Raw genomic sequence first — 21,922 nt, forward strand, 5'->3', positions numbered from 1 at the left:
AATTGTTGGAGACTATGAGAAGAATAGCAAGAAAATGACTACCATTCTCGAAGTAATAGAGATTTGGACAATGGAGCATTGGCTCTGCCTTAATGAAACTAAGACCAAATTGCTACTGTTCTGGAGTACTTTGGTGAGAGCTCAGCTGCGTCATGAATACCAATAGTTTAGCATTAAAGACTCCGTCATTACAGTGGTGGACAAAGTTAAGACCCTTGGGGTACTCTTTAACACAGACATCAATACAGAGGTGCAGATCTCTTACACTGTGAAAAACTGCAACTACTATTTAAAATTGATGAGGAATATTAAACCACTCATCTCAGAAGAGAACTGGAAGAGCCATCATTCTATCACGCATTGACTATGCAATTCCCTGCTGATAGAGGCTAAGAAAACATTTACCGAGCGGTTGGAAACTCTCAAAAATGATGCATTTAGAATCATTAAGGGCATCCAAAGAAGGGAACATATCTCCACAGGGATAGAATCACTACACTGGCTGCCTATTGTGGCCCAAATCCACTTCAAAGCAGATAATAATGTCCGTAAGTGTCTTGTTGGTCAGGCCCCAAAGTATCTAAAGACCTGCACGTTCCCGTACGTCCCCAACCGGGCACCAAAATGGGCCAATATGGGAATAAATAAATCGCTCAGATTCAGAAAGGCCAGAGATTTTGGTTGAGCTTTTCCGACTAGGTCAGCACAGATCTGGAATAGGCTTCTGAGCAAACTCCAGCTGAAAGAAAATATCAACATCTTCCACGCTCAACTGGAAATGTTACTGTTTAAAGGGGTTAACTAGCATCACCTAGTATTCGCATGAGACTACCACATAAATGTACAGTCCCGTCTGATAAATGTCCTTCGTGTCTATGTGCTCCCTGATGCCCGAGGGTTCCCAGTGCTATATAAGTAAATAAATAAAATAAAATTAAAATAAGTTGAAACCCCTGCCACAGTTCCCCCAGTGTGTGTTCTGCTTTCCTTCTGTGAACCCTGGCTAATGGTCCAATGACCTCCTTTAGGATTCTCTCATGATTTACAAATGATTCCCAACTTTGAACAGTACCTCTCCTGATGAGATTGGTATGAGGGAGTTTACTTTTGACCAACACTACACAGTTATTTTCTTCAGTATTTTCTTCACCGCTACTGTGATGTGGGAGACCACCCCGATGTCGAGATTAGAGTTCTTTTCACCAGTGGCTTTATATCCACCACTGGGCCAAAGGAGATAACATTCAATGCACAGATCACAGTTTCTTTCACCACTCGGCCAAGGGAGATTGCTCCTGATGCACAGATTATAGTGTCTTTCACCAGTAGCCTTGTCTCCAGTCGTATACGAATTGTTTGAGTCACAATTGCACGAATGACAATTGACCTTTGCGCAATTGACCAAATTTTGAGGGTTAATTGTTACATATATGCGGCGGGAAACCCCTTGCAACCCCCCACCCAACGCAAAACCCCCCACCCAAACCCTATATATATATATATATATATATATATATATATATATATATATATATATATATATGTAGAAACCAATTTGGCTAAAAGATGGCGCTCTCCCTCATTCGGTGGCTGGTGCTAGAAAAACGAATTTAGCCAAATCCGTATATGTAGGGAAAACACACAGGCCCCTGAACGGTTGTAGCACTTCAAAAAACCGCTCTGGTAGGCATATGTAAAAAATAATATTCCAGCACACAAGACTTTAGCTATTCTAAAATATCAATTTATTTAGGCATAATGCAGCACAAATACAAAAACAGGGAGTAAGTAATACATCCCTGTGACAGACACAAAGTGCTACAAAGCACTCACCCCACGGGTGGATGTAAAGTCACGCGTTCCGCCTGAATACTCAGGCTTCCTCAGACCTTCTGAAATCCAAATGCGGCTAACACATCATGAAATAAAAAACCACTAAGCAATTCCAGAGCACCTCCGTGCGTTTAGCATCACGTGCCATGCGAGTCATATGACTACTAATCGAATAGAAGAGGTAGTCTCTTTGACACTATGACCTCCATATTGGAATGGTCAAGCGTCTATGTGGTCAATATATAAAGGCATAATTACCGAAGCATATCTAAATAGACATACTAGGACCAATGATAGGCTACTGCAGTGCAAATCGCACGGAGGAGGTGCCCGGAACCGCTACTAATTAAAACATTGTCAATGTAATCAGATGTGTAACATCTACGCACAAGTGTGCTCATGTATCATTCAGATGACTAACAGTGGCTCAAAATGGCCACTCCCAGACATCCGCCCCCCCAATAGAGTGAGTGTTCCTCAGCCTAGAGACGGCGAACTGAGCATCAGAAATATCCTCAATATTAGAGTAAATACCCTATTGCATTATGTATATACATAAAATTATTGTTATCATCGTGTACCAGGCAAGTGCCTGTAGTCTAAATAAAGACCAGCTACAACTAAATAAGACATATACTCATATCTTACAAAGTGCAAGTGAACAATCAGCCTTTCCTATGTCAATACCTCAGTGTAAACAACAGCAATTCTATTTAGACGACTATAAAGCCGATATTTTGGATGTTCCTGTTTCGAAAAAACTTCTAGCAAAGAATAAAGCATGTAGACATTTGTTATAAAGTGCGAGTTAGCAAACAACATTAATTATTTCGGAACCCCAATATAACACTCTAATTACGCAATTTGGACACTTCTTACATAGTGCAAAATAGCCAACAGTATTTCCTATATCAATACCTCAGTGCAAATCAATAGCAGCTCAAAATAGATGGGAAACTGTAAAGTGGCGAATATAAATGTACCCATTCATATCTCTATCAACAAGTGAATAACAATTCATCCATATAATCACAGTTGAATAAAGTGCAGTGCAATGAATGAAACCACTACTGTTCCTGATCTGGAAACAACAAGTCTTCTGTAGAAATTTCATGGCTCATGTAAAGAGTATAGTGATGTTGTAAAACAAATGAGAGTATGAGACAATATAAAGTATCTTCTTCATGTTAACCCATTCAAGATTGTAAAAACACATAAAGTTCAGCATCCACATTCAGTCCTTTAGGTTTCAAGGTGTCAAATTTGCATATGAGTGTGGCTTCCAACTGTCTCAATTTCAATTCACGGTTACCAAGTCTTTTATTCGGAGGTACATGTGCCAACCCCGTGAAAGATAAAAATTGAACATCACCATTATGCTTTTCTTGAAAATGACTAGTCAAGGGGTATGTTAGATCACCATTTTTTATGGCTCTGTAATGTTGAAAGATCCTCATCTTCAGGGGACCAATTGTAGAGCCTATATAGTGAAGACCACAGGCACAAGTGATGGCATATACGACATATTTGGTGATACAGGAAATTCTATGTTTGTATTTCCAACATTCACCATTGGCACTCCTAAAAGGAACCATCGATACATGTTTACACAATTTGCAATGGGCACATTTGAAAAAGCCAAAACTATTCCCATGACTTGTATGTATAATAGGTGCTGGCCTGGTTTTAACCATACTTGGAGATAACATCGTTTTGAGAGTAGGAGCCTTTCGATAAGTAACCTGAGGGAAATCGTCCAACACCAACCTAAGGTGAGGATCCGTGAGCAGCACCTTCCAGTGTTTCTTCATAATCATTTTTATTTCTTTAGCATGATTATTAAACCCTGTAATAAGTCTAATCTTACTATCCTTAACTTTGATTTTTCTGTTTAACAGGGATTCTCTCGTGACTGAGGCTGCTTGAGTAAAACTTCTAGAGACGGCATTCTTGTCATAGCCTCGTTTAACAAATCTCTGACCAATATTTCTAGCCTCACTCATATAATCAAGGTGATTACTACAGGCTCTTTTAGCTCGCAAAAATTCTCCATAAGGGATGGAGTCAATTAGAGCTTTCGGGTGATGACTCTTGGCGTGGAGAGTGGAATTAGAACTGGTGGGTTTTCTATATAATTTGGATGTCAACTTGTCATTTACTACCTGGAATTCTACGTCCAGAAATACCAATTTCTGTTGGCTGCTGACTACCGTTAATTCTAAGTTTAACATGTTAGTGTTGAGTATCTCGACATATTCAGTAAGTTCCGATTCTGTCCCATCCCATATGATAAACAAATCGTCTATAAAACGGTACCAGACAATGACATGTTTAGTCCAATGTTCCAATTCCTCTGCCCACGCCTTACGCAACTCCCACCAACCCATATAAAGGTTGGCGTATGTTGGAGCCATACATGACCCCATTGCCGTTCCCCTTATTTGTTGGTACAACTGGTCTTCATAAAGGAAATAGTTATGTTCCAGACAAAAAAGTAGTATATCTAATAACATCTGATTATGTTGTCGATAACTGATAGATCTCCTTTCCAAAAATGATTGGCAAGCCTTCATGCCTGCTGCATGTTGAATCGATGTATATAGAGAAACTACATCAATGGATACAAGAAAATAGTTAGGCTCCCAATAGATATTTTCTACCTTGCCAAGCAGATCTGCTGTATCTCGTATATAGGAGCTCAAGCTCAATACAAATGGCTGAAGAAAAAAGTCCAAATATTTAGATGTATTCTCTAATAAACTCCCAATGGAAGAAACAATAGGACGACTTGGAGGGTTTATTAGTGTTTTATGGATCTTAGGATTGAAATATATCAAGGGGGTCACTGGATTAGCATTTTTTAGAAAAAAGTATTCATCTCGATTGATGAGCTCTAAATCACTCCATTCCTTTAGTTTGCCAAGATATTTTCGTTTGGTATCCAATAGTATATCCATACTTATAGGTGTGTAATTCATGATCTCACTCAATTGTCTCTTCGCTTCTAGCTCATAGTTAGCACTGTCCATCACGACTATCCCTCCTCCTTTATCTGAAGGTCGTATGACTATGGAAGAATCTTCTTTTAGAGTTTGAAGAGCCTGGAATTGCATATAGTTCAAGTTCCGATTTTTAGGGGAGAGATTGCTGGATAGCTTCTTAAGATCTCTAATCACCAGCTCTTCAAAGATATCTATAGGTCCACATGTGATGTTGGGGCAGAAAGTGGACTGAGGTCGAAATTTAGTCGGACAATTAAGATCAGTTGGAATCCCAAATGCGGTTTCAAACACTGAATTCTCTAACCTAATATCGTCCTCCATATTCGTTTCACCCAATTCTTCCATGTCAGTTAAACATAAGAGGCTAGCCAAGTCTCTTTCTGATAGTATAGAAACCTCTTTGGTTGCCTCTTTCTTTTTAGAACCTGGATTGGCCTCAATTTTGGTTGCATGAAATTTAGTCAACTTCAACTTGCGGGTAAATTTATATAAATCTACCCTAGTGGAGGTATAGTCAAATGCATGCGAAGGACTGAAAGAGAGACCCTGGGAGAGAACTGAGGTTTCATGATATGTTAGGCTTCTTTTTGAGATATTGAAGATTTTTAGTTGGAGGTCTTGTTGCCTCTGGTTTTCCCCTTCTGTTTCACTCCAGATCTCGTTGCCATCGGCGATTGATTGTCTGTGTTGAATCCCCCGCCTCGTCTTCCTCTGCCGCCTCTTGTTGCTGCCCCTCTTCCTGGTCCTTTGTATTGGCCACGTCCTCTTTTCTCCGACTTGCTGTCCAAATGCATTAGTTTGAACTCCTCTAAAAAGTTTAATTTTTTTGAATATGTCCCTTCTGTTTCCGATGAACTCAATTCAGAGCTGCTTGGTTCTTCACTTAATGCAGCTAATACTGGCACATTGTTGGTTTCCATTTGTTGCAGCCTGATTTTGATGGGGTTATCAAATCTCTTGGCAAAAGTATAGATCCTCCCTTGTTCATAATCAATACGGTCTCGTTTGAATTTGTGTTGTTTCCTTGTTCTAATCTCTCCCTCATATCTTTCCAAATTTTCTTCCAAGCGCGACATTCGCCGCTTACATTCATCACCATCTTCTGAAGAAAATAGTTGTTGTTCCATTACTTCGATATCTTTAAGAAGAGTGATTCTGTCTATTTTTGCATATTTCACCAAGCTCTCTATCATTTTAAAAGAGCAAGTGTTAGTGTGGTCAGTCCATTCCTTAATTAATTCAGGATTCATGTCTTCAAACGTGGGGATCGTAAGGATTCTCAGTCCTTTTGGGATTCTTTGCACATCGAGATATGTTTGTAAAGTCATTGCCTCCCACCATTTCGATATTTCTTTTTTCTTTATTCTTTCAAGCTTGTCTAATTTCTGCTGCACTGTAAGACTGGCTGGAAGGCTGCTGTCCACCTCTGCTTCTGTTGTTGTCGTTTCTTGGTTAAACATGATGCTGGCCGCAGCTCTCCTCCTGGCTTCGACCTGGTCTGTCATGGCAACGGGTTAAGCAAAGTTCTAACCCGTGCTGACCTAATGAAAAAGTGCTGTATGCAAGAAATAGCTAAATAACCAAGCTAAATACTGCCAGACAGATCGACTAGCGTATTCTTCCTCTCACTCCACTCGATCGTGGCTAAGAGGTGCTTGGTACGTCTCCCCCTGGTTAAAAAATTAGGTATCTGATGCGAGTCTTCCGTGTGTTTACCATATTGAGGAAAACACTGAAACCCTCAATTAGAGACGGGGGGCCACACCTTGACTAGTATAGGGTGCCAAACAAGGCTTCTCCAAGAGTCACCTTACTGATGTAAAAAGTCAAGGGAGGTGGCAGCCATAAACCAAAGATTGAGAAACCAATTTGGCTAAAAGATGGCGCTCTCCCTCATTCGGTGGCTGGTGCTAGAAAAACGAATTTAGCCAAATCCGTATATGTAGGGAAAACACACAGGCCCCTGATGATAACAATAATTTTATGTATATACATAATGCAATAGGGTATTTACTCTAATATTGAGGATATTTCTGATGCTCAGTTCGCCGTCTCTAGGCTGAGGAACACTCACTCTATTGGGGGGGCGGATGTCTGGGAGTGGCCATTTTGAGCCACTGTTAGTCATCTGAATGATACATGAGCACACTTGTGCGTAGATGTTACACATCTGATTACATTGACAATGTTTTAATTAGTAGCGGTTCCGGGCACCTCCTCCGTGCGATTTGCACTGCAGTAGCCTATCATTGGTCCTAGTATGTCTATTTAGATATGCTTCGGTAATTATGCCTTTATATATTGACCACATAGACGCTTGACCATTCCAATATGGAGGTCATAGTGTCAAAGAGACTACCTCTTCTATTCGATTAGTAGTCATATGACTCGCATGGCACGTGATGCTAAACGCACGGAGGTGCTCTGGAATTGCTTAGTGGTTTTTTATTTCATGATGTGTTAGCCGCATTTGGATTTCAGAAGGTCTGAGGAAGCCTGAGCATTCAGGCGGAACGCGTGACTTTACATCCACCCGTGGGGTGAGTGCTTTGTAGCACTTTGTGTCTGTCACAGGGATGTATTACTTACTCCCTGTTTTTGTATTTGTGCTGCATTATGCCTAAATAAATTGATATTTTAGAATAGCTAAAGTCTTGTGTGCTGGAATATTATTTTTTACATATGCCTACCAGAGCGGTTTTTTGAAGTGCTACAACCGTTCAGGGGCCTGTCTGTTTTCCCTATATATATATATGTATATATATATATATATATATATATATATATATATGTATATATATATATATATATATGTATATGTATATATATATATATATATATATATATATATATATATATATATATATATATATATATATGGTCAATTGGTCAACTGTGCAAAGGTCAATTCGGACCTTTGTAATTCGGCCAATTGTGCATTCAAACAATTGTGTTTGAACAATTTGGGTAATACCTTGTCTCTACCACTGGGCTGAGGGAGATTACTCCTGATCCACAGATTGGAGTTTCTTTCACCAGTAGCCTTGTCTCTGCCACTGGGCCAAGGGAGATTACTCCCGATGCACAGTTTACAGTTCCTTTCACTAGTATCCTTTTGCTCTGCCACCCCCGTATTCCAACCGGGTCTCCCCTGCCTTCCTTTACCTTTCTATGGGCTATGGCGCATCAATGGTTCTTCCTGGAACTGGGGTCCATGTTGGACGTTGCTCTGGTTTCTCTGTTCTGTTTCTGCTGTTCCACAATGGCTCAGTGGTCCTCTTCTCTGCACGGTGTAGGCATAATTTTTGGAACAAACAGTCCACCTCATTGAGGTCACGCCACTGTTTCTCCTCTCTGGTCTTATAGTCGGGTCTGCTCCTGTTAGACCCTGCAGGACTCCCTCAGCTTGCTGTCAGCATCCTCCGTTCTGCAGTCTGTCCGCAGAGTTTGTAACTCCTGCCTACTGTCTGCTCCACTCCTGCTGTGGTTCCCAGCTGGACTTTTTTAAGTCCATTGGGCCTTATTACGAGAATCACGGTAAAAACACAGTCACTACCGGCATGATGGTGGTAGCACGTCCGTGTACCCTCGACGCTGCAAATAGAGGCTGATTACGAGAGCGTGAGCACGCACAAACCCCCGTGCCGGTAATGGCTGCACCGCCATGCCACTGAAGACCACCAAAAACCCCGATAGGGGCATCACGGAACCCGCTAAAACCGCCTCTGCCCGGGAGCAACCCTTTAATAACGGACCTGGCAATACCATCATGCAAATACCGGGCCCGTAATAACGGACCCAGAAGTAACGCCATCGCGCCGGAACGGGAAATGCAGCGGCGGCCATCTTAAAAAACACAATCCATTGCAATCCTCCGAACACAGCACTGCTACTGAGTTGGGAGTAAGGCAAATCAACAGAAAATGTCCAAGGCAACAAGGAAATCCACCCCCTGCCTGCGCAAGAAGAGGTTCTCGGACAAAGAACTAAATATGTTAGCCGACACGCTGGTTGCACATGCAGAGGAAGTCTTTGCCACAGATCTGAAGTGCCCAGCACAATTGCGGAAAGAAGAAATCTAGGAGGAGGTGGCGAGGAAAGTCATTGGGGTTGGCACAACCACCCGCACAGTGAAGGATGTTAAAAAAAGGTGGGACGATCTACGTCTCCGCGTCCGCAACATCCTGTCTGCCAACCATAGAGAGGCCACGGCAACAGGCGGCGGGGACCACTCTCCCACCAAACTGACAAGGTGGGAGGAGATGTGTAGCACCACCATCAGCATGGAGTCGATAGAGTACTTCAGAGACATGGAGGCGGGTGTGCCGTCATCGGCAGATGGAGGTGAGTGTCCCCACAAACCACAGAGAACCAAAGCATGACATAACACAACTGACATGAAAGTGAACCAAGTCAATGCATGGCCCATCATACACACATAAACAGATCCATGTCCAGACGGTGGCCCAAACCCTGGCACATTGATATGCATGCTGCGTGCCAATCCCATTACCAACAGACACCCAACACATAGCAAAACATGACATGTCACACATCACGGAAACAGGAACACAACGGTATGCCACATAGCACATATCAGTTCAAAAAGGAGAGTCCACGACGTATGCCAATATGTCCCCCCCTATTGCAAGCACCGTTTGCGTCACACCTACAAGTATGCAATGCATGAAATGTGAACTACTGAACAACACCAATGTATGCATCTTGCAAGTACCACCATCACTGATGCCCTGCATCTCTTGGTCCCCCACAGGCACAGATGCTGACAGTGAAGGCCAGGAGCCTGCCGCACAGGCCACAACATCCTCCAACCGACCCAGGGCCAGCCAAGAAGGCACAGGACCTTCTACCTCCAGGGCAACACCAACGCCCAGACTGCAACACAGGCCAGCACCAGCAGTACAGGGCAGGCCAACGGAGAAGGAAAAAACAAGTGAGACAACACCTGACGACACAGCCATCCCGGAGTTGTCCACTGTTGTAGAGGCTGAAGTTGATGGCACACAGTCTGCTGCCACCAGTTCAATTGGGGAGGTAGCTGCCTCAGCCCCACTCAGCGATGTAGAGGGCCACGTCGAAGAACAATTCAACATGGACGGCAAACTCCATGTGGAATGTCCACATACCCCGAGCCCCTAGCCCACCCCCCTGCACTCCACACAGGGCACACCAGTCAGCCCCATGCAAGAACAGGCCAGAGTACTGGGGAGTCCACATCTGTCGTCCCCATCAGGGGGCAGTCCAGCATTGGCCCGCCCTGCCACTGCCCCATCCACCTCCACAGCCACCACTAACATGGAGGCCCGCATGACGAGGATTGAGGCCCGCCAGGATGGTATGATAGAGCTGGTCCGGCAGTACCTGGCGGAGGGAGAACTGACCCGCCTGGAAATACGTGAGTCCAATGCAGCAAACATCCTAGCCATGAACAATAACACTATGGTGATCCGCGACAGTCTGGCAGCAGTGACCCAGGTCCTGGGCAGCATCAACGACCTGCGCTAACAGTTGCATAGGCAGCCACCTCTACCCCATCAAGCACACCTGCCAGCTCGGCTCCAACAAGCCCTGTGCGCCAGACCAGGTGCAGCACAACCACACAGACATGCAGCCCCCAGAACCAAAGAGAGGCCGCTACTAGCAGGGCAACCCTGCATGTGCTAACTACATCCTGAGGAAAACAATGATTGGCACATCATGTGCGGGATGTCAATGGGGGAGGGGGTATGGGGTGTTGGGGGTGTTGGGGGGAGGGGGAGGTGGTGTTGGGGTGTTGGGGGATTTGGGGGGAGGCGGGAGGAGGTATGGGGTGTTGGGGTGTTGGGGGAGGTGGAGGGGGAAGAGTGTGTGTGAGGTGGAGGGTACAACCACAATAATGTTTAATTTCCAATACACCCGTTGTGTTCAAAATCATATCTTGCCTGGACATTGTACATTTTGTGTGTGTTTATTCAATTCATGACAGCGCATAGTGCCAAACTCCCCACAAACCCTGTGTCCATAGGCACACAATCCCAGTGCCCAGTGTAGTGCTGATACAGACCCATCAGCATCCCAGTGGTTCAGAAGAAATCGTCAATCACTGATTGGTGCACAGCCCGGCCATCTTGTGCATCACGAACTGGCAGGGGTGCTGCTTCTCCTCCATCATCATCTTCATCCTCACCCGGTGCATGCAGGTCAATGTCAGGTGGCAGTGGTACGTTTCTCCGGATGAACATGTTGTGCAGCATGGTGATCTTTCCGACCTTCTCAGGCCTGTAAAGGAGTGCTCCACCAGACCTGCTGAGGCAGCGGAACCGTGCCTTCAACAGGCCAAAGGTCTGCTCGATCAGAATCACTGAATAGCCCTCAGACTTAGAGTTTCCTCCATATAGTTCAATGCAGTGTAAAATCTCGGCTTGCCCCTCCGTTGCCTCTTGATCTGTTCTTTTTATACATCACCACATTGAAATCTTTAGTCGCCCATTATAGTGCGAAGTACTTCACTAATTCAATTATCATTTCACTTTAGAGTTCAGCTTCTTCACTAATTGGTCTGTGATAATTTGCAATAGCCAATATTTGCTTCTCACATTCTATGCACCTTAATATCCTGATATTTTCTTATCAACATCATCATCCCTCTGTGTTTAGCAATGCAGATGACATTACACTCTCCTTCACCAAACTATTTTTAGACAATTGACAAATATTGATCCTACTGTTGTTTTTCAGCGAGCCCCACTTTCCTGTCAATGCCATCTGGGCTCTGAATTCTGCTTATCTTGATTGTTGCACCTTCACAGCTTTGCACCCTTCCTATTCATACCACCCCTTGCCCCCAAACACTCAGATTGCCCCACTCCCCCGACAACCCAACACCCCCCACCAAAGCCCAGGAACCAGTCCTCCCTCCCACCCCCCACTTCTTCTCATGGCAAGCTTTAGTGCACCTCCGAGCTTGAAGGCCTTGATCCCCAGACAAGATGCCCTCCAACTCCACCCCCTTAAACTCCTAGTCAATTCTTAAAGCAGAAAGCATCAACCTGACCCCATGCGGTTTTCTTTATCCCAGAAAGGATAATCCAGACCCCATGTGGTTTTCTTTATCCCAGAAAGGATAATCCAGACCCATGCTGTTTTCTTTATCCAGAAAGGATAATCCAGACCCCATGTGGTTTTATTTATCCCAGAAAGGATAATCCAGACCCCATGCTGTTTTCTTTATCCCAGAAAGGATAATCCAGACCCCATGCTGTTTTCTTTATCCAGAAAGGATAATCCAGACCCCATGTGATTTTCTTTATCCCAGAAAGGATAATCCAGACCCCATGTTGTTTTCTTTATCCAGAAAGTATAATCTAGAGCCCATGCATTTTTTTAATCCCAGAATGGATAATCGAGACCCCATGCTGTTTTCTTTATCCAGAACGGATAATCCAGACCCCATGCGTTTTTTTTTATCCCAGAGAGGATAATCCAGATGCCATGCAGTTTTCTTTATCCCAGCAAGGATAATCCAGACTCCATGCTGTTTTCTTTATCCAGAAAGGATAATCCAGACACCATGCGGTTTCCTTTATCCCAGCGAGGATAATCCAGACCCCATGCAGTTTTCTTTATCCCAGAAAGTATAATCCAGACGCCATGCTGTTTTCTTTATCCCAGAGAGGATAATCCAGACCCCATGCTGTTTTCTTTATCCAGAAAGGATAATCCAGACACCATGCGGTTTCCTTTATCCCAGCGAGGATAATCCAGTCCCCATGCAGTTTTCTTTATCCCAGAAAGTATAATCCAGACGCCATGCTGTTTTCTTTATCCCAGAGAGGATAATCCAGACCCCATGCTGTTTTCTTTATCCAGAAAGGATAATCCAGACGCCATGTGGTTTTCTTTATCCCAGAGAGGATAATCCAGACACCATGCGGTTTCCTTTATCCCAGCGAGGATAATCCAGACCCCATGCAGTTTTCTTTATCCCAGAAAGTATAATCCAGACTCCATACGGTTTTCTTTATCCCAGCAAGGATAATCCAGACCCCATGCTGTTTTCTTTATCCAGAAAGGATAATCCAGACGCCATGTGGTTTTCTTTATCCCAGAGAGGATAATCCAGACACCATGCGGTTTCCTTTATCCCAGCGAGGATAATCCAGACCCCATGCAGTTTTCTTTATCCCAGAAAGTATAATCCAAACGCCATGCTGTTTTCTTTATCCCAGAGAGGATAATCCAGACCCCATACGGTTTTATTTATCCCAGCAAGGATAATCCAGACCCCATGCTGTTTTCTTTATCCCAGCTCATCACCCAAATTGTAACACCCAACCAAATATCAGATAACACCCTCCCCATGCCCTAACCAAACGTCCTGTTAATTTCCTCTATCGTTCCTGTTTTCTCTTTTTTCACTTCCTTTCCTGATCCCATCTTGCTTTTTGTCTACTTTTGTCAAAAAGAGTTCCATCTTTGTTGTATCATTTAAAAATAGGAACGTTTCTTTCCATAATATATTCAGTTTAGTAAGTTGGATCCACATATCCTGGGTCTCTTCTGGGTCTCTCATGCATTGTGTTCTTTAAGGCCCACTACATTGAGTAGTTTCACATAAATCATTATAGACTATAAAAGTTAAACCCACATTTGTATTGGACTTCTAACTAGGTTTAGGTTTGGCCCAAATTTTTTCTTTAGTTCTTTAATTTCTAATATAGCTCAAAATCGAGCGACTTTTGCTTTGCATTGACTTTCCTTGAAATGGGACCCGGTGTTCTGACTGCAGCAAATTATTTGAGGGCTAAATGGGGCTAGTGATGTACCATCCAGTGACATAACTGATGGTGATGTCATCCATTTAACATATTCCACAACCAAATGTCAAAATATCCCCTCCATTCGTTTATTGGCTTTAGTTTTTCTGGAGTCCCTATAAATCACAGGTAGGACCTGCACTACTGATTTTCAAGGTCTTCCTGTTTCAGTCTTATCCCCTAAGTAGTTGTCCCATCTGGCTCTACTTGGGTCATCTGACTCAACAACTCGTTGTTCGCCAAGGCCATTCATGTCCCCTTATCATTCACATTTACACTTAGCTCAGCAACTTTCATGGTAACCTCTTGTACTTCCCATGAGAGTTTTTCTGTAGGTTTTTCCTGCGTTCATTTCATATGCTTCAGCTTTTGTAATATCAACATGGATAAAGCGTTTTCCTGTCCAGCATCATCATTTTCCTCTGCATTTGCCTGGTCCTTTGTAGGACACCATTGCTGCTGAAAAGGCAGACGAGAGACCTGCCCAAATCCTTTCTAGTCCTCTGACTTCGCAGCTATGTTCCCTCTGGGGACCCAGCAGCCCCCTTGTTTTCGCAAGCTGCCACCTTAGGGCTTTGGCTTTTTCTTTCTTCCCTGTTAGACCTTTTGCTCAGACAGGACATAGCCTGGTTCCACACTGTCTTAAAACCGATGGCGATCTCCTTGGGAGGTGACATTCTTCCCCTTTTTTTTATTCCCAACGTCTTATTTCTGCACCTGGCCTCCAACCTCCGCCCCTCGTCCTCAGCGATAGGTTGAAGGAACACATCTTGCATTTCATAGGGAGTAGTCTTCAATGATTCCAAAGAGATTTATTCACTGCCTACTGGGAGCCCGAGTCAGATTCCTTCTCAATCCCCTTCCTTAAAATCAATAACCTAAACCTGCTACCACACTAATGTTGCAAGAGTGACTCCATAACCTGATGTTTAGGTTCAACTCTGCTTCCTTCCGGCCTTGGGTGTTCCAAATCTTGTCCATTACAGCCATACCCTGACATCTATCCTTTTTTACTTGTGTCTGTTTTTTTAAACCCCTCATGGCCATATATGACTCCTTTCCAACCTCCTGATTCTCTTTTCTCTTTTACCTGAACTCCCACTGGTTCCGTTAGGGGTTCCTGCACCCCACATATTTTGTTTCAAGTGTAAAGCCACATTCTCTGTTGCAAGCAAGAACATGTCTCTGTCACTTTCTGCCATCTCTTTAGCAATCATTCCTTTTAGATGAGGCTTAACCTGCAGCTACAAATGTGCTGTTCGCCTCATTTGCATTTGCCCTTGCAGCATATGGTGAATAGCTGCTGGAGTAGGCTAACCACCCCATGCCCTTCTTGCCCGTAGGCCCCTTGCCTCCAGTGGGTTAGTTAGAACTATTATTTCCACTACACATAGCCCCCCTTCACATTAGGGGACTACTTTTGTGAACTGTCCATGCTGTACCAGCTTCACCATGACAACAATAATTCTGGGATTTTATATTGCACCTCCTTCATTGGGAATCCAACTTCAGAGCACTTGGTACCAGATGCTACTTATTACTGCACTTACTACCCACAATGTGGTGAGAGGCTCAGTCAACCCGAACTGGATAACAAACCACTGCATCATCCTGTTTCCAAGGAAAGCATGGTGTCCTTGAGCTATCCATCTGAAAGCATTTGCCTTCCTGGTCCCCTACCTCATTGTTGGGTGCTACAGGATGTCATTTTACCCCTGTGGGGGTCACAAGATGCATTCATTCCCCTCTGGTGCTCCTGTGACTACTGGTCCAAGCTGTACTTCTGTCAGTCATCATGTTCCACGGATGCCGGCACAGTTTGCGTTTGGATCCGCAGGGTTTGATGGCGCTCTTCAACCTTGCTTCCAAATCCCAATCTGGCCCGCACTCAGCTTCTATAACACCAAATAGTCAATGGGCCTCATTCCGAGTTTGGAGGCAGCCATGGTGCTATTAGCACCATGGCTGCCTCCAAACCCGGTACTGTCTGGCTGAATGGGGACTTACCGGGTCATTCCGACCTTGGAGGACCCGGTAAGTCCCCATTCAGTAAACCATTCCCCATTCCCATTTGAGCCCCCATAGGGCTCAATGGGAATGGGGATGGCGCTAATTAGGGGCCCGCAAATAGCGGGCCCGTATTTAGCGCCCTGGTCCCTTAGTGGGACCCGCAAAGGACGTGTGGTCAGACCACACGTCCTTTGCGGGTCCCGTTAAGGGACCTCAGAATAGGGCAGTAAGGGTTTACCGGCACCGGCATCCTTACCGGTGCCAGTAAACCATTACCGCCCAACTCGGAATGAGGCCCAATGTTGAGCTTCAGTAACAACAGGTTTTGAGGCTATAGTGGCAGGCAGTGCAGAGACCATACACCGACGTCCAGTCAACGCCTACACAAGGGCCAAGGGTAATATATACTGGCTTCTATTTGATTGCCTTTGTTTCTTCAGTCACAGTCAAATTTAGAGTAGGGCTAAATGGACTGAAAGTTGCATTGCCATCGGGTTTGGTCTAACCTTTTGCCGGCATGTTCAGCAGCCACTACCCATGTTGCCTCTGCTGCCCTGGACCCGCTCAGACTGAGACTGATGTGTGGGCTCAGTTAAACATTCGTTATCACTTTCCAGATCATGCAGCAATTTCATTGGTAACACAGTGGTCCCCCTTCCAACAGAACCACAATGACATCCCACTCAGCTAAAGCACTACCGGAACCAGTGAATTATTAGGAGTAAATCTTAAGGGATGATCTATTTTGCCATTTATACAAACCCCCACCCGAAATGGTGTTTGGTCAATTTAACACACCTGAGGGTCCACCAGGCTGATTGCGTTTTATCTCTGTTCCAGTCGCCTGGCATCTGGCTTGTGGTGTTGCAATAGGAATTGCAGGTTGCATAGGGTAGCATAATACCTCTTTGGAATTTCCCACTTCCCATGGATAGACAGCCAGAACGCATGCAGGTTGGGAAATTGACACTAGGGTACTCAGGTGGGTGGGTCAAAGATGGGGGGGGTAACGAGTGGCTTCTATCTAGAGGATCAGGTGTGCAGAAGACTTGTTACAGCATGGCCAAAGAGTCCGGTATTTCTTTTTTCCATAGATGACTGAGAGTTGTGGCCACCACATTGGATATAATGGCCCTCATTCCGAGGTTGGTGCTAGTCATGGCGCTATTAGCCCCTTTGCGGATCCCATCCATAACGCCTGGCAAAAGCAGGCATTAAGGACGGGCCGCAAAGGGACCTCGTAGTAGGGCGCAAAGGGTTTACCGGCACCAATGTCCTTAACGGTGCCCGGTATCCCTTTGCGCCCTACTCGGAATGACCCCCAATGTATTACATATTTACTGCAGCGAACGAGATGGTTCAGACAAGAGGACTGATGCTGGGTAACTATGGGCCTCATTACGACTGTTTCTGGACCGGCACACTACAACTCTGCGGGCGGGTGCCATCCCGCCCGCCAGGGTCGGACCTGGTGGGTAGAATGGCACTCATCCGCAGAGTTTCACGGAAGCACCAGCACCGTTAAGTTACCGGCGCCTGAGTTCCCAGCCGGCCTACTTGGAATAGCCCAGTGGCACTGGGAAGTCAGGGGTCAGTAATTCATTATGGGTCCAGCGGCAACCTGCCAGTTTTACCGGCACGGTTACCGCCAGACCGGTAATGAGGCCCAATTTCTTATCTGACAGTTGTGCATGTAATTTGCATGCTGACTGCATGCTATCCATTGAGGCATGTGTTGTGCCTATATTGTATAGCAGAGCCCTCAACTGTAGACAGTTGCTCTAGGGATTTGTAGACCACTCACAATACCCTTGACCAATTCTCATGCAGCAACCCATAGAATACAGCTAAGTCCAACAAAAAATCTGGTCCAGCTGTCACATAGTCACTGACATCGCATTCTCCCTTGTACCTTGTACCTTGCAATTTACGCTGCATGATTTAAATGCTTGAACCTCATCATCTCTGCTTACTACTGAACAGCAATTACTGTTCACACGCATTGTATTGCTCCTTTTTACATGTTTGCACAGACTACGGTATTCAGAAGGGCATTAAACCCTTGCAACGCTTCAACAGCGCCTTGGTGTAAAGCGCTCTATGAATAAATAAATAAATAAATAAATCACCACCATACCAATAACATAACTTCTACATAATGTTGGCCTCATGATTTTTTATCAAAGTCCACAGGTCTTGCTTTCTATTTTTTGTTTTACTGCAAACAGCTACATGCATCTCTGCAGCAGATCAGATCAAGAACACAAGTCCTTTACACAGTAGGCGGTAAGGGATTACCGGCACCGGTAAGGGCACCGGTGCTGGTAATCCCTTACCGCCCTACTACAAGGTCCCTTAGCCTTAGGTCCCTTAGGTCTGACCTGGTGTTAAGGACGGGACCCGTTAAGGGACTTCAGAGCTGATAATGGTACCGCAAATTGCGGTACCGTTATTAGCTACTTCCCCATTCCCATTGAGCCCTATGGGGGCTCAAATGGGAATGAGGAATGGTTCCCAGAATGGGGACCCTACCGGGTCCTCCAAGGTCGGAATGACCCGGTAAGTCCCTATTCCGGGAACACGGACCTGGAATGCTGTAAGGGGGTAGCCATGGTGCTAATAGCGCCATGGCTACCGCCTATCGTGTAATGAGGCCCCTAGTCTTGTTCTTGAACTCTAAATTGTTGTCTCTCACTTGTTGTCACCTCATGTCACTTTCAGCATTTCACTGCCATTGCAGCTTTTGTGATCACAATTGCACATGAGGTCAACCAGAGGAGCAGGAGAGGGTAAAGTATTCCATGCCGACGAGTCCTGGATTCACATTCGTTGCTCCAATTTACCCCTTGACTCCTTTCTCACCATCCTTTTTTATCTTATTATAATTATTTGGCAGACAAGTGTGCCACTGTGTCAATTTGACACTCGCCAAAACCTGAAGCGTCAATACCCCAATATTTGGGGACTATCCTAAAGGCTCAGAGGGTAATAACTCCACCTGCCCTCAGGACCAATGCCCAGTCAGTCACCTACATGCGGGTGGCGTGGTAATGGAACAGATCATGCACCAATGCAGTGGGGTTCAGCAACCCCCGGCCTGATGATCACCTGGCAATAGAGGCAGTCTGTGCCAACATGCAGCTTATTTGCCTGGACACGTAGTGACATACACACAGGACTACTAACAACAACAAGCTGTGGTAGTTGGTGTTGGACTGGCATTGGGACCAAGGCTCTGCTGGTGTTGATGGTGCCAGCGGCACAATATGCAGGGAGGACCGGGGTGTTTGGGCAAGCTCAGAGGTTTGAGTGTTTGAGACCTGCTTGTGCCAGTGTGTTTGGGATTTCAGATAGACAGATGTGTCCTCCTGTGAAGAGACTCCCCCATTGCCATCCCCACCGCTGGAAGGTGCGATGGAACAGGGGTTGTTGGATGTTGACCTTCATGCATTAGGACTAATCAGGCAATGCCATGATTCTGTTCCATATGCTTATGCACTGTAGTGGTCCCCAAGAAGCAACCCTTCTTTGATACACCCTGCTTCCCTTGTGTGTTGCATAGGTGGTATATCAGAGTACCTTCCTACTCCCTCACTCTTTCCCCTCCAGCATGCGAAAGTGCTACCAGGCCCATGCTGAATTGGACACTGTATCGTGGTCATTTTAAAACAAATGCTAATTGCATGCACGGGACCACCTACATTTGCACGTAGGTGCTATGGGGTCCCCTGCATGCAATTTTAAACATTTGCAAGGGGAAAAGATAAGGAAAGAGTAAAAGAGAGGTAAATTCACTTTTATTGTTTCATTTTCCTTGTATTGCACCTCCCCACACATCAGCGATCAACAAATTGCTTGCGAATGGCCACATACCGGCCAGACTTAAACATACTCTCATTATTCCTCTTTAAAAAAAATATAATCTGGACTTGTCCACTCTTTCTAATTTCTGGCCTATTTCTCTTCTTTCATTTCCTATGAAACGGCTTGAAGCCATGGTCACTCGTTTCCTTTGCTCCTTTCTGGAGGACTCAGGGGCTCTTCACCCTTTTCAGTCCGGATTCCGGCCCGGCAGGGGTACTGAATCGGTCCTGGTGTCAGCGGCTGATGATTTGGCCCAGATTGTGGATCAGGGCGGCATTGGTGGCCTGATCCTGCTGGACCTTTTGGCCGCATTTTACACTGTGGACCATGGTATCCTCAGGGATAGGCTATCCTCTGTGGGTATTTCTGGCCGGGTCCTTGACTGGTTTGTGTCCTTTCTTTCTGAGCGCTCCCAGTTTCTTTCACTTCCTCCTTTCAGGTCGGTGGCTATGCCTCTCAAATGTAGTGTTCCTCAGTGTCCGGCTCTTTCTCCTCTCCACTTCAAGCTGTATATTCTTCCTTTTATTAAATGTATACACTCTTTTGGTTTTCAGTGTTTTTCCTACGCTGATGACAGCCAAATCCTGGTGTGGCTTGACCTTTCTGTGCCGGCTACCGCAGAGCATTGTCACTCCTGCTCCTCGGCGGTCTATTCCTGGATGGGTAAAAACTGGCTCCGCCTGAATGGAGAAAAAACTAAGGTACTGAGTCCTCGGGGTGGTCTTCTGCTTTCTGGCTCTCGGAACTTGGCCCTCTTCCCCTGCCTTCTCTTGTTGTCAACAATCTAGGCGTGAAGTTCTCTGCCTCACTATCTACGCAGGGGCAGATTAGTGCTGTTTGCCAATCCATTCACTTTAAATTGCAGACTCTTTACAAGGTCTTGCCCTATCTCTGTTCTTCTCTTCGTCCTGTGGTAGTTTCTTCTCTCACTTCGGGTTCACTCGATTACTGTAATGCTTTGTTTCTGGCCCAGTCGGCTTTTCTTCTCCAACAATTGTAAGTGCTCCAGAACTCGGCCGGTAAATTGGCCGTTGGTGCCGCCTGTTGGGGGGGCTGCTCAGGATCACCGGGCAGTCCCTCTACTCACGTCAGGAACACCCGACACCGTCAGTGTGGGCGGCAATCACGCCGCGGGCCAAGGAGTGGGGGTCACCCCACTCGCTCCAGGTCACTGGAGCTTCACACATGGCTGGGGACACCCAGCATACGACGGCCCCGGTTCTGAGGGCACCCAGGCCAGGGTTGCAACGGGAGCCATGATCATATGGCCCCGGGATCACCCTGGGACGGCGTTGCCCAGAAGGGGCACCGTCCTTGAGCTGGGCCCCGTCCTTGGGCCCAGCGCATGCGGTGTGGCACCAGCATGGTGCAACAACAACGACACCGGAGCCTTCTTGATGGTCAGACTAACTGTTCTTTTTATAAACCATGTGACCAAGACACACTGGGAGATACCATGTCTCCTTACCGGGGGTGACATGGAACACTCCTCCTTTTTCATAACAACAAAACAAAAACGTCAAACTCCCAACATAACCACAAACTACTACTTCTACTGGTAACCACTCTGCTAATTTTCACACCCTTTATTAACCTGGGTGAGTGGTTCTATGATCCCAAAATACTGATGAGAACTACTGGCACCATGTGAGGCATACCGCATGTTCAGATGTGCACTGCATTACATTTCTCCCCACTGAGCCATTTCCATGCAAGTCCGTATCTGCAGGCTCACAAGCCTTCCTGGGGATGTTGATGACGACATCCTTCTTCCGCCATCGTGGAGTTGCCGAAGGCCAGCTTGAGTCCTCACTGATGTTCACTCTGGCCCGCTACATCAAAGTCATAATGAAAAACCGGCAAAGCCACACCTGGCGAGGCCCGGGGGCCAAATTGGCCACGTCCATGGTCTGGGGGCGCCAGTGATGCGCTGCTGGCACATTGACGGCAGGCCTCCCTTCCACTTCCTCTCCCTGGTGGGGCAGGTATCAGGGCAACATCGGTGGCGGGATGGTGGGTTGCTCCCTTGAGAGACGCGTAGCCTGGCTCTGGGTGTTGGTACCTTGTGTGGGCCTGCCCGGCACTGGCAAACCGGGGGCAGCCCGCGCCCTTCCTCGGCATGGCCCCTGCAGCTGGTCTTTAATTGAGGATGCACGAGCACTCCCTTGGGGAGCCGCGACCCTGTGGCTGGGTGATGAATGCAGCCCTCTCCGGGTGGGAGGTACGGCCCTCACGGCATGTTGGGTGTGAGGACCCTTCACGCTGGTCCCGCTTGGTGGGCTTGGCGGGGTTAACCTTCTCACCCTGCGCCCCCCCCTTTGTTCACTGGGGCCGATGGGGGCACAGGATAGTGCTCTGTGAGCCACACACTGGGTGCAGGCCCTCACATCTGCCCCT

This window comes from Ambystoma mexicanum, chromosome 10 (genome assembly GCF_040938575.1).
Source record: "Ambystoma mexicanum isolate Mex_15411 chromosome 10, UKY_AmexF1_1, whole genome shotgun sequence".
Classification (NCBI taxonomy): Eukaryota; Metazoa; Chordata; class Amphibia; order Caudata; family Ambystomatidae; genus Ambystoma; species Ambystoma mexicanum.